This window comes from Zonotrichia albicollis, chromosome 9 (assembly GCF_047830755.1).
Source record: "Zonotrichia albicollis isolate bZonAlb1 chromosome 9, bZonAlb1.hap1, whole genome shotgun sequence".
NCBI lineage: Eukaryota > Metazoa > Chordata > Aves > Passeriformes > Passerellidae > Zonotrichia > Zonotrichia albicollis.
The window spans coordinates 36,257,098-36,270,348 of record NC_133827.1 but is presented as its reverse complement, the minus strand read 5'-3'; the positions used below and the strand labels follow the sequence as shown (position 1 = coordinate 36,270,348).

Here is a 13,251-nt window from a genome sequence, read left to right as displayed (position 1 = left end):
TAATTATAAATTATGGCCACAACTTTGGTGCAGTTCTGCATATCAGAAATCAGGCAGAATGGCCAAGACTGTCTGGTTGGTGATGGGTTTATGTCCCCAGTTTGTGCTCTTGTGGGACAGCTCTGCCCTGTGGGCCATGTCTGGTGTGAGAATCACTTTTGGGGACTTGGGCAGGACATCATGAGCAAAGAAAGGGAGGGAAGGACTACCTAGAACCAATCTGTGAGTCTGGACAAAATGATGGCTTGCTTGACAAGTCTCTGATAACACACACCACACCAGCAGCAAATGAAAATAAAAATATTCCAAGGACCTCCTGAGCCCTTAACTAACCATCCTTATTTGCAATGGTTTTCTGGTGAAACACTTGGCAAGTTGATGTTAGCGGGTGTCTGAGAGAGGATCATTTCTGAAGCATTTTCTGCTATGGGCTTTATAATGATGAAGAATTGTCTGCATAAATTTATAACTGAGTGGGTTAATTAAACATTACCCCTGGGCATCTGAACATTGAAGAATGTGTCTCTATTCTGAAAGGAACACTTAATCCTCCTCAGCCTGATGCATTCCCTGTATTATTTACTAATAAATTTTAGTTTATTTATTGCACTGGGAAAAAAACCCCAGTAGCTTAATAAGGTTTAGTTTTCTCACTTTTCAAACTCATTGGGATGTTAAATTTTAAATAATGAAAACCTATGTTGGAGCCCTCCTTTTTCCTGTAAAATATTGGAAACAACTGAACACAAACATGACTGATATTAAGCATTGTTTAAAGAAATTATGAATAAAAGAAGTAATATATTAAACCACTGCGTAACACCTTCCAAAGCTGTGACAATTGAACATTCATTACCATCTTGTTAAACAGCTATTCTACCAGTAGTTCTAGCATCACAATGCAGGACCTTAATTAGGTGATGTTTCTTTCATCCTTTATTTATTAGGTTTTTGAGCCAAAATAATAATAAAATAAGATTTGCGGCTCTAATAAAGTACCAGCATTGCCATATTTCTTTCATATATTAGTAATTTGTTAGTTAATATGAACCTGCATTTTCTATATTTTGCCAAGATGGGCCAAACACAACAACAGAGAGCAAATAAAAATATTTACAACATACTATATTTCCTTTGCAGCCTAATGTCATAATTAAGAAACAACTAAGTTTATGAATCAGCTTTGCACATTTGCAAGTCATGTGGATATGTAACTGACAGAAATGACAATCTTTTTGAGAGCTTTATCAGTCACAGTGTTGAAATACTGTGCTCCCCCTAGAAAAATTTCACGTTTTTGCAATGCAACAAGGTTATTTTGAGGGTTCCTTTGTCTCATGACTTTTTAGAGACAAATGACGTTTTGTCCTGGGTAGGAAACAGCTTTAAGTCTGTACCAAACTGAATTCTCACTTCACACACTGATTCATCAGATATTGAATCTAACGCTTGTCCCTGATTGAGAACACACTGTTATTCTCTCTGCACTTTAAACAATTCCTTTTTAATTAAAAAAAAAATCTCAAGCTGTCTCTAGACATATTTTTACTTTATCTGGTTATCTCTAAATAGACAGATTTGGGGTTGCATTGTGTGAAATAATCCTGTCAGACACAGATTAGCAGGAAGGAGGCATCAGAGAGGCAGGATGGATTCCTGGCTCCCACTGTGCCGTGGGGAGGCACTGCCAAGAGCTGCCCATGGGGAGCTGCTTTAGCTTCAGCAAGGCTTTCCTCTTCCAGCCACAGCACCAGGAGTGTTGTGCTGTGCTTCATTCAGCTGCCTTGGCTGTGCTCAATACCCACTGTCACCCTGATTTTTAAAGTTTTTCTAAGCCTTCTGATGTTTATATTCTTGTAACAAATTTTCTCACACATTTTATGTAAGTAACTTATTGTTTTGCATTGTTTTATGGAGGAGGAGAAACTTGATGGACTGTTGGTTTGTCCAGTGTCATTGGAGATGTGGCACTGTCACCCTCCAATCCACTGCCACTTTTAAAAATCTATAAATGTTGGAGTCAGAAATTTAAAAATTCTCTTTTCGCCTTGGAAGAGCTGCATGTCTGCATTGTGTTATTTCCTGTCCTATAGAGGCACACTCACCTCTTCTCATTTTGTCACTGCTCTTCCTGTGGCAGGAGACCTCCTGTTCACCCAAGATACCTGTGGGAAATAGTAAAGGTAAAGAGATTTCCAGAAAGCTGTAAAAGCAGGCCTAGGAAACAGAAAGAACAGAGAGCTGGCTGTAGCTGCAAAGTCTGAAAATAGAAGTTACGATGGTATAGCAAGGACATTAAACAATAGCACTATTGGTGAGTACAATATGCTATTGGCTAGAAAATTTCTTATTACAAAAACAAAGAAATCTTCAGCTGCTGCTGCCTGTACATGAGCATTTGACATCTTTCTATTGTTTCAACCATTAAATGAGGCTGAGGCTGCAAATAAAGCTCAAGGAACTACCCCAGCAGTCCCATCCTGTTGGTGACAACAAACTCCAAACACAAAACCCATCACCCATCACCCAGCACAGGAGACAAAAGGAAAAAAGAGAAATGGTGCTGATCCCACTAATCTTGAAACAAGCCATGATGCCCATGGGCTGATAGCAAGGATGCTGCACAGTGGGTGAGTGTCCTGCAGCTGTAAAATACAGCAAAGTAAAGAACCTGGCCAGCACAAGAGCTCAGTGCATGCTGAAAAGTGCCTGGACTAATGCAGATTTTGTCATTATTTTAGGGCTGGTGGCTTTAGAAAGTACTGGCTGGTTGGCAGCAAATTTCTGTAACTTTTCTATATTCTTGTAACAGGAAGCTATCTGCAAAAAATATATATAGTTTCCTGCATTTTCCAAAAAATATATCCTTTTCCAAAAGAATTGAGAAAATATGAGTGATGTATATTTTATGTACAGTCTGCCCTCAAATGTGGAGCTTCTCTCTGGCCTAAAGTCAGGGGAAGAATGGATAGGCATCATCCATTCAGATTATGATCCCTGAGCAACCCTCCAAAAGGACATACTTGAAGGTGTTTATATAACCAGCCCTCACTGAACATTATTCAAATAACTGCTTTGATGGCGTAGGACTCATCTGTTAACAGTCCAAGCCTTCTGCATTGCAGCTATGACTGAGGGGTTATGGTGCTTTAACTTAAAATTCTGTAAGTCATTATGAGCCTCTTAATAGCAGATGGATTCCGTTCTGAACCACATCAAATTCCAGTTAAACAAGGTTGTCAGTATGATAATTTTCTAGCTGGATGTAGTATGCAATTGGCCAGAATCAGACTGTTAACAGGCATTTAGTTTCAGTTTAAATACCTAAAACAGCAAATGCTTTAATCAGGCAGCTCTCATTAATAAAAAACAGTGATCCCTTCTAAGCTGGAGTATTTATCCTGCATTCCTGTACTGTGGAAGCACTGAATGCCTACATCTTTATGTGTATTAATTGGACTTCTCTATTCATACTAATGCAATGAAAATATGCACACACCAGGCATGAGAGCTTTTTAACTGAATGGATAATTGTGCCACAGGGAAGAAGTTCATCTTGTAATTTGTGACAGTTGCACTTACACAAAGCTCCAGCAGTTCTGGAGTAGCAATGAGACCAATCATAGCTGATAAAATAATTCTGCTTGTGGAGTGCAAGCAAATAATCAAAGTAGAAATCTCATCAGCCTTTCTTGGTAGATGCATTACCTTCACATGTCTTGGGAAGTCTTAAAACAACGTCATTGAAAATCCATGCCCTTGGAGAAGGGGTTCACAGGAAAAACTTAGGAGCAAAGGAGAGGGCGTACAGAAAAGGTGCAGGCAGAGCCAGCAGGACATTGTGCAGCAGGACACAAGGCAGAGCGGTGGCACAGACCCCACACGGGTTTGAGGGGATGGTGTACAGCCGCATGCCGCACAAATGTGCCCAAAAGGCGTTCGGCCCCCAGCAGAAGGGAGCGGGCCGGAGCAGCTTTTCTACCACACACGCGCGGAGGGAACAGCGCCGCGCTTTCCAGAGAGCACGCAGGTTGATTAAGCCTTGTTGGAAACGCAGAGATAAAACAGAAGGAGAAAATAATCTTATGTGCTTTAATTTCTTACTATTTTCTCTTTTTTGCTAGAAGCTGAATCAGTGTAATAGCAAGCTTTGCTTTCCTGTTTCTAGAACAAAACGCTGACTGCCAAAACAGAGGGGTTTAGCCTTTATGAAGCTGCTGTCCTGCATTCTAAAACACTTCCAAACTCCTTTCTTTTGCTACAGGTTACCTGTTCTGAGTCCACCTCTATGTTTCACAATTGCAATTCAAAAAATATTATTTAATTAACGTCCTTCGTTTGTATTCACAGTAACTCCCATTTGTATGCACACAATTCACTCACTCCGCAGTCTATAGCTGGCAAATAACACCACTTAACAGCTGTTAAATAGGGTAATCACCTGTTGTTATCCACAGGTAGCTTTAATTCAAATGCTAATTGCTCTCAGTGCTCCACTTACAGACCTGCCCCAATGTCAGCTGCTGGCTGTGCCTCACCAGATGGATGGGAGCCTCGCACGGATCGCGCTGTCCCTCTGCAGGAAAAAGGTCTGAGTTATAAAAAACCTAGCTACCCTACAGTGCCATGAGCAAAAGAATAAAACGGCACAAAAATTAAACAGGGAAGGTCTTTCAGACAGCAAGAATTGCAACAAAAAAAAGTAATGAATAGGGAAGATGAAGAAAAGGAGTGCAAACTGGACATCAAATATTGTATGAGCTGGTGCTTCAGCCTGCTTGCAGCCACAACCCGTTAACATTCACCATTACTAAACTAGTTAGATAAAATTCAGAAACAGCTGTTACAGATGTATGTCAGCCAAAAGTGATAGGAAATGAAAGCTAAATTGCTTGAACAGGTAAGGTGTTGGTAAAAATCCCACTGGAAAAATAAAATTTCTAGCCTAGTACAGGTAAATTCCTTTTTTTTTTTTTCCCCATAGATATAATTCTTCACTGAAGAGATTTTATGATTTTTCTGCCTTCAGTAGAAATGCCTCAAAACTACACTGTACAACTACTTACTGCTCACAGCAAGAGGCTTCATATTATTTTTTTTCTAAAAGATCTCAAATTCACCCAGGCTCTCTGGAGGCACAGTTTCATGTTGTGCCTAATTTCATCAAACTGTGCATTGCTGCCAAAAGTGATGGTTTAATTCTGTCTCCTTTCCCCTCTTAACTCCACTGACGTGTTCCTTACCCTTTCCTCACATTAGATGTAGTCATTCCCTCTGTTTCTGGAATATGACTCACTGATCCAAAGGGAAAGTAATTTATTTGGAGGGGAGATCTACGTGTGAGAGCCCCCAGCTGGACTGGGCTAAGGAGCTGTCCTGTGCTCCTTGCTGTGTGCTGAGCTCCTGCTGCACAGCTGCAGGTTTTATTTTACCTCCCCCACTGTAAAAGGACCATTCATCCCCAATGCTATCAGATTTTCACACTGCACTGGGTGATTTTCCTGCCCTGCTCTCCAAAGGGCTGCTGTTTTTAATAGGTGAATAAAGCCCTCCATTAATGAGATGAACAGATCCTCCTTGCTCAGTTTTTACCCTTTGATCTGCTCAGCTCAGATAATTCTGCTAGATGCCAGGAACCCAACACAAAAAGCACTGAAGGAAACCTGGGCAAAGGACTGCTAGCACAAGGCTACACTTCTTCCTGCAGATAAACATCATCACGGGTGAAACCTGGCTCTGAGAAAGGAATCAAATCCTATAAAAGTCACATATTAGATACATCTGCAGCAAGCATTGGCACAGGTTTCAGTTTTGGTCTGAGCTCACTGTACAGATTGGAGCTCTGGCCTTGAAGAAAGGAGTTACTCAAAATTCCCAAACACAAACTTTAAATTTAAAAAACTTGTATTAGACAGTTCCACAGGACTTTGACGTCTTGTGCTTATGATGAGCAGGGACGGATGAAAATCTATTAAACCCAGGTCACTTTATCTCTTGGTGTCCTGCTTTAGGGACATAATTGAAATAAACATCCTGCAGCAACAACCACTTATGTGTGAATGTTCATTTTAGCAAAGTCAATTATTTCAATCATCAAAAGGAAAGAACTGCTTGTTTGACAGTTATGACTCATTAACATACATTTCATTTTGATGAGCATTTTTTAAATTTTGGTTTGCATATTTTGCTTACAGGAAGGGAGTAAAATAAAATATTTGTAAAAGGATGCAGAGCTCATGCTTTGATGGGCTTTTATAATCTCAATGAAAAGCTGTAGGTAGGCCTGCTTTGTCAGTTTGAAAGCTATATTTTGTTTTATTCTCTTTCAGACTATGAGTAGAAAAACAAAGCTGCCAAATGTAGTTGTAAAGTAAAAAATAAAAAAGTTATATGTAAAATTCTAGGTTTAGTATAAAAATACATTGTAAAATTTATTCAATCGTGCATGAAAAAAGAAAACAAATCCAAAAAGCCAAGTAAAAATTTGAATGCTGCTCTTTTCCTATTTAAGTCAGAATCAATCCACACTTTCATTTACTTTCACTTAGAAATTGAAAATCAGTTGGTCGAATTATTTCTTTCATTTAACAATGTATGAAGAAAGAAAATAATTCAAACAACTTATGGAGGGCTTTTTTGTCACGTCTCAAGGAAAAAAAAAACCACATAAATTAACAAGTAACCTAATTTTCCTTCATCCCAGAGATCACAGGTCTAGGAATCATTAAGCACTTTTCATCCTGAAACAAGAGAATTGCACAGTTTACTCTTTTGCCAGCTATACCAAGAGATTAAAGATGGCTTGGTGTGAGGATATACAGCAATGGGAAAACTTTACCCTCTGGGACTGAGCCACAGCTTTCAGCTGGCTCCTGAAGTCATAACTCCTTTTATTATGAGTCACAAAAGGCCACTGCTATCTCTTGTATCACTGCTCAAATTAGGAGCCTTACTCATTTCCTTTTTCTCCCACACTTTAAGTTCCATGATTATTATAAACACCCACTATAGTTCATTCAGGAAAGCAGCTCACCTGGAGAGCCCAATCCATCTGAAAGTTTACTGGTGCTCACTTTGATTCCAGTAACTCGCGTCATGTACCTCTGACAATGATATAACAATTAAGCAACTGAAATAATTTTTGATACAACCAGACCCATATTTTTTTCCCCTAGAAGTATATAAGGGAAAGGGCACCAAATTAATTCTCAACAGGTCCCTGCAGCCTCGCTCAAGTGGCAGCAGGTTTTCAACAGCAAGGCTGCTGCAGAGAGAATTCTCTCATGTAAATTTTTGGGCCCCTTTGGGGGTGCTCAGAGCCACGTTGCCTCTCCTGCAGCTATGATCTGAATCACAACCAGGTGCTAAATTTGGGTTAAATTGTTTCAGTCATTAAACCTTTGCAGCAATTTCCAAAGCCCAGAGTTTGCTAGTCTAAACACTCTTTGTAATCATGCTTTCAAGTAAAACTTCAAAAGTATCACACCATGGAGTGAGTTATGTTTAGGGGCTGGAATAAAGTGGGGAGGGGAGGAATTTTTTTTTCTTTAAATGACAGATTTTAACCTCAATTATTAATCTTCAAACATGAACAAACACTTCTAGTCCCTGAATCAATTGAGAATTTATTAACTGTCAGAGTATTAAAAGGCATACTTAATACATTTTACTGAGAGCAATTGCTGGCAAGTGCTCCTACAGTAAGACATAAGGAGACGTGAATCTGGGCATGTCTGTCAAACTTCCTGATAAATGACATATGAAGAAATCACATTTTAATCTACAGGCCCAGAATCTTCAGGGTATAAAAATATTTTAAAAATTACAATTTTTCAGACATTTAGTTTTAATATATTAATTACCATAGCTTCTTCAAAATTCTGGCATGAATTTAAAGTCTGATCCATAGAAATTATGACATTTCAGTCAATTTTGCCATGAATTAATGTGTAGTACCTCCTGATTTATCAATAGCAAAACTTCATTTCCTTTAAGTAGCATTTCTTTCCATTCCTCAGGAAAAGTTCTGAACCTATTGAAGTTAAAATACTGATGGAAATTAAATTATCCTGTGAATAAAATCAATATTGCTTTTCTCTAAGGAGGAATAAGCTGCATATTTAACATTAATCACCTGATAAATATATAAGAGATAAATAAAGAAAAGTGAAAGTCAAAAATGAGATCTTTTTTCCAGCAGTAGGGACTTGATTAAATAGGTCAAGAAGTCATGAAAAATAATTACTGCTTCTTTATTTGTCATAACCACTTTTAAATGGGAATTTGTTGCCTGGTTTCCTTAAGTTACAAAAAAATGAAACACAATAATATTTGATGTTTTTTTACATTGTCCAAAAGAAATGCTCTGAACTACAAGGCTGTTAATGATTTTGAAATAAAATCAATGAGCTATAGGTTCTCTTGTACTTTTCTTACAAGAGATAATTCTCATAAAAACTCATTGGAATAAAGCAGAAAGTGTTTGGGATAGAAGTCAACGAAGAAAATATAACCCCAATATAAAGACTATCATAAGAATATGGTACATTTGTGTCCATGCCTGTCTTCATTAAACTCTTTGCTACAGATATAAATTGTCAGAGAATTATGAAATGTCATGTTCTTCCCTTTATAAAACAATTTGTTAATAGATTAAGATATTAACTTACTATAATAAACTATTTCAAGGATTCTTTTTCCTAGGTTCAGAGTGGCTTGTGTGGGAAAGACAAATCTCTTATGCCCCTGTCAGTCCTGCTCATTAGAATTTAATCTAAGGGAAAGGGCCCAAATGAGTTTATTTTAATTGAATGCATATTTGTGGAATAAAATTCCAAAGCCATATATCCCTCACACTTGGAGATGAAGGAAGTGCCTACCTGCACTTTTCCATTTCTATGCTTAAAGTTGGAATATTCAGACACTTTAGGCTCCAGGCTTAAATGGAGCCAGGGCTCATATCCCGTTGCTCTTCAGTCTCCAGTAAAGCAACTTGAAATGCTTTATTTGAAAATCCTCTGCACAAAAAATATCTGTGAGCCACAGTGTAAATGATGATCAATTTTTTTAATAGGAACATTTGAAATGAAAGCCATTGTTTCAAAATGCAAATTCAAAGTAGATACACTAGCTTTAAATAGCAGGTTAGCTCCCACTGAAGTTTTGTTCTGATATTACCAACAATTTTTTCTTTTTAATATTTAAAATCTTTTCTTTTGCCTTCTAGGAAAACTAATTTCAAGATGTCAGCAACTCCTATAGTGGAAGCTAAAGAAAGTTGAAATCTTTCAATGTATTCTGCAGTGAAACCAGCAGATTTCCAGGTTATATTTTACAAATATCCAAAAAGCCCAGTTGCTTTAAGAACAGAACAAAACACATAAATGTGATGTGCATGTGCTCAAAGGTAACAGGACAGCATAAAACTGACTACGATTCCATGGAACACCTTCCAAAACCTCATGGAACAGGACTTGAGGGTCATCTGCACAAATGTTAGTCCTTTTTTAACTAGAAATGGACCTTACATTTAGGTCAGAATATCCACGTTCTAATTGAATTAAAGGCCACTTTATTCTCTACATGGAGTCTTTCAAAACACTAAATGCTAACTGCCTCCACTCTCCAAAAACCCAAATAGCTCCATTTTACCTTTCTCTAGGGGAGGCTTAAGGACAGGCAAGAGTGCAAAGAACAGGAAGTTACTGAACTTGACTGTGCTTTGAGTTTAGTCCTCCTTAAATAGTTGAAATTCCACACTCAGCTGAAAAATGGTTCTCTGAAATGATCTTGCTGCACTAAAAATGACTAAACAGATATTTAGCTGGTGGAAATTTAAAAGAATTATGTCAGTTCACCACTGTAAAGTCCCATCACTATCATGGAAGCCCTTGACAGATTGCCCTCAGCAGTGTTTAACAAGGAAGCAGTCAGAAATCAATGATAGCACCAAAAAAAGTGGAGGCAATTTGTAACAATACTGAGAAATGCCATATAATGCATGTAAGGGCTATCAGTCATCATTCACTAAATGCAACAAAAGAGACATTGGGTTTTGCTTTTTTCACATACAGAAATCACACTGGAATAGAAAGAGCCATTTATACATGCTTAGAGTACAAAAGTTTAAGGTCACTAGCTTTTCCTTTGTAGCAGTCTTCTGTTAAGTCTAAATGAGGATTTGTAATTGTAAGCTTGAATAAAGTCAACATTTACCATTAAGATTACGGAGAGTTACTGCTCTATTTTGGATTAGGCTGTCATGCAAGCTATGTCAGAGCAGTTTTTTTACAACTATGATTATCACCTAGACTTATCTGGACTTATCACCCCTGCACAATTAAGATTTAAAAGCCAAATCACAAAAGCCAAGACGAAGGAGTCAGAAACAGCCCCGAAAGGTTTCTGATAGCTAATCCTTTGTATTGCTCTCACTCAAATGCCTGCTATCACTTTATGCCTTTCCACATCTGAATGCAGTGAGGGAATTTAAGCCAATGCCATACACAGTGAGGATCTGCAGCACACAGAGCTCAGCCTGCCTGAATATTGTTCCTTTTGTCCCATCCCTTTGTGTGAGGAGTCAGCTCCCTCAGCTGGTGTGAGAGCTCCAGAGAGCACAGCCCATTGCATGCAGAGGGAGGCCAGGAGGTCAGGGGGTTAACATCTGCTGTAAATACCACAGGGCTTCTTGGCCTGAATTGCACAATGAGATTGCTTGATGTTTCTACACTGCACGGGCTGTGTCACCCTCTGCCTTACTGCATGACACAACTCAGAGCACAGGGGCAGGCAATAAAAGGAATAATGCACTCGCATTTTCTCACAGAAACACACTGTGGAAGCCTGCACATACAAGTAACAAGTATTCCAAACCAGCAGAATCTTAAAGCGCACCGAGTTCCAATTCTTATTCAGCCCTTCAGTCAGGTCTGAATTGTGCACTAAGATTTTATGAAGGTATATATATAGATAGATAGAATCTAAAGCAACAGACTGCAAAAAAGTGCACCAAAAGATCAATTTTTGATTTGGGTATTGAGGTCACAGCCTGCTCCTATTCCATTAAAGGATGTTTTTTTACTGAGTTCAGTGGAGCAAGGGGAGGACAAACACTTCCTGCTAAATGGATGTTCACGGGCAGCCTTGGCAGCTCTTTGAACAGCTACTGGAGAGTGGCAGATCGCTGAAAGGCTCTGACCTCCCCCGCAAGCAGCTGTCAGCACAGCAACACTTGAAAGCTTTTTCATATGCTTTTCTCACATATTTGGTAAATGTGATAGAGGAAGCCCACTTAATGCTCCCCATACATGGGTTTTTATTCAGAGTGTTCATCTAAACAGAAAAGCAGAGATGCTTACTGGAAATAGTTGAAGGCTGGTTTAAATTATTCTCATTAATCACTAGTTGCCTATCCATCAATTTTGAAAATAAAAGAGAAAAAAAAAGAGAAAGTTGCAACACTGAATTTGGAAGGACAAGCAGTAGTAAATACAACAGATAATGTTCAAAAACAGGCTGGGTGGGGGCACAGACATTGGAATGAGATTATCTACAAGGTCCCTTCCAATTCAAGCCTATCTATGATTCTGTGATTCTATGGCAATCTTTCTCCTGAAGAGGATATCAGAACCAGACAAGATCATCTAGAGCAGTGTGAAGATAGACTGTGTAATATCAGTTAACTTCAGGTCAGACTTTGGTCTCACATTTTAGATAATCTCAGTTGCATGTTATAGCCTCAGAATTATGGTTATACAGAGCTAGTGAGAAGCTGAAGATTTTCATTGCTAAAGGAGAAGTTAAATTGTACCTAACACTATTAATAACATATCACATGTTCAATGTCTACACTATTTTAGTTATAAAAGCATCCTCCTCCACCTAAGGCATTAATTTTTTGTGACATAATGCTGCTTCTTTTCTGTGGGCATGGTGGATTTTTACAAAGATTGCATCTAATGGGTGAACACAAAGTGTACCATAATCATGATAGATGCCAACCCTGTGTGCCACCCACCCATTCTGTGATCTCTCACCCCACCTGCATGGTACCTGCGCTGCCCAAAAAATGAGACCTCATTTTCAAAACATTTAAAGAGACAGATATGAGGAGAGACAACATAGCAAGTTATATTGTTGTGTAGAATTAAATACAGGGGCCATGCTGAAAGAGTCCACCAATTCCAGAGAATGTCCCCAAAAGGCAGTGAGAGGATAAATCACAAACTGCAACAGCCTTTAAAAATGCATCACTCCTTCTTTTTATACAAGCCTAGATAAATATAATACACTAATTTAGACACCATAACAGGAGAATTTTCCAAGTCCAAGAGATTTAAATTATTTGTATATGCACCAATAACAGCAGGTGCTTTCTGTAGCCAGACTCTTTTGTGACATCCTAATCCACTAAATCATTTTATACATGCCACAAAAGCAATTTCCCAATTATTCTAGGCAGCTTGTTAACTGTATGAGGTGTGAATGAATTTTAAATAAAGTCTAAGTCCTCACTTTGGAGCCTGATATTAAATAGTATTAAATGTCTCATTCCACATGCTGAAGGAGCAGAAAGGAAGGTTTGTAGGAAGAGAAGTATCTATCAAACCGATCTTTTAATTCTACTAGGAATGAAGAGCTATACAGAGTTGTAGGTAGAATTCTTAAACCTTATGCAGAGAGAAATAAATTCTGAACTACCATGTTAGAACCAGCAAATGAAATATGGTCTGGCTGAACACCTAAAAGGAATTCCCAACCCAGCTTTTCCCTCTTATTTTCATCTGATCCCTATTTTCATCTACTTTTACAGAAACAGGCATCAGAATTCCACATATAAAATGGACCACTTCCTGTAATTCATCAAAGAGATGAAGGCTCTACTTTAATGTTAAAACCCTTGGGAGATTGCAGTGAAAAGCATTCCATCATAATTTCTAACAAAAAAATTCTTTGAAGTACAGTGAGTAAATATTTAGGCAGCTCAGTGGATAGGACTGTAGTTTCCTTCATATTTCCTAACATGAGTTCTTACCAATATAATTTTCAGTTCAAATTGACTTGTAGAATCTACAAATGCTTTATGTTAGTTAACTTGTAAAAACACTTTTTTCCCGATTTGAGCACATAATAACTGTTATTAGATTAGCAATGTCACGAACTTAATTTGATATTTTTAGAGGGAAGACAGACAACTTTGTAAGAATCTCTGAAAATGAAGATTTTATTTGAGGAGTGCAGACTTTGATG

At 38.2% G+C, this 13,251-nt stretch overlaps 1 long non-coding RNA gene across 1 annotated transcript in view; it reads left to right on the top strand.

Annotated features, from left to right (window-relative positions):
• LOC113459000 (uncharacterized) overlaps window positions 1-12,628 on the top strand; it is an 85,562-nt gene extending 72,934 nt beyond the window's left edge. The window contains exons 10-11 of the long non-coding RNA XR_012581676.1: window positions 4,504-4,589; window positions 9,227-12,628. This is a non-coding gene — a long non-coding RNA (uncharacterized LOC113459000). The remainder of the gene's footprint in view (window positions 1-4,503; window positions 4,590-9,226) is intronic.
• Window positions 12,629-13,251: the final 623 nt, after the last annotated feature.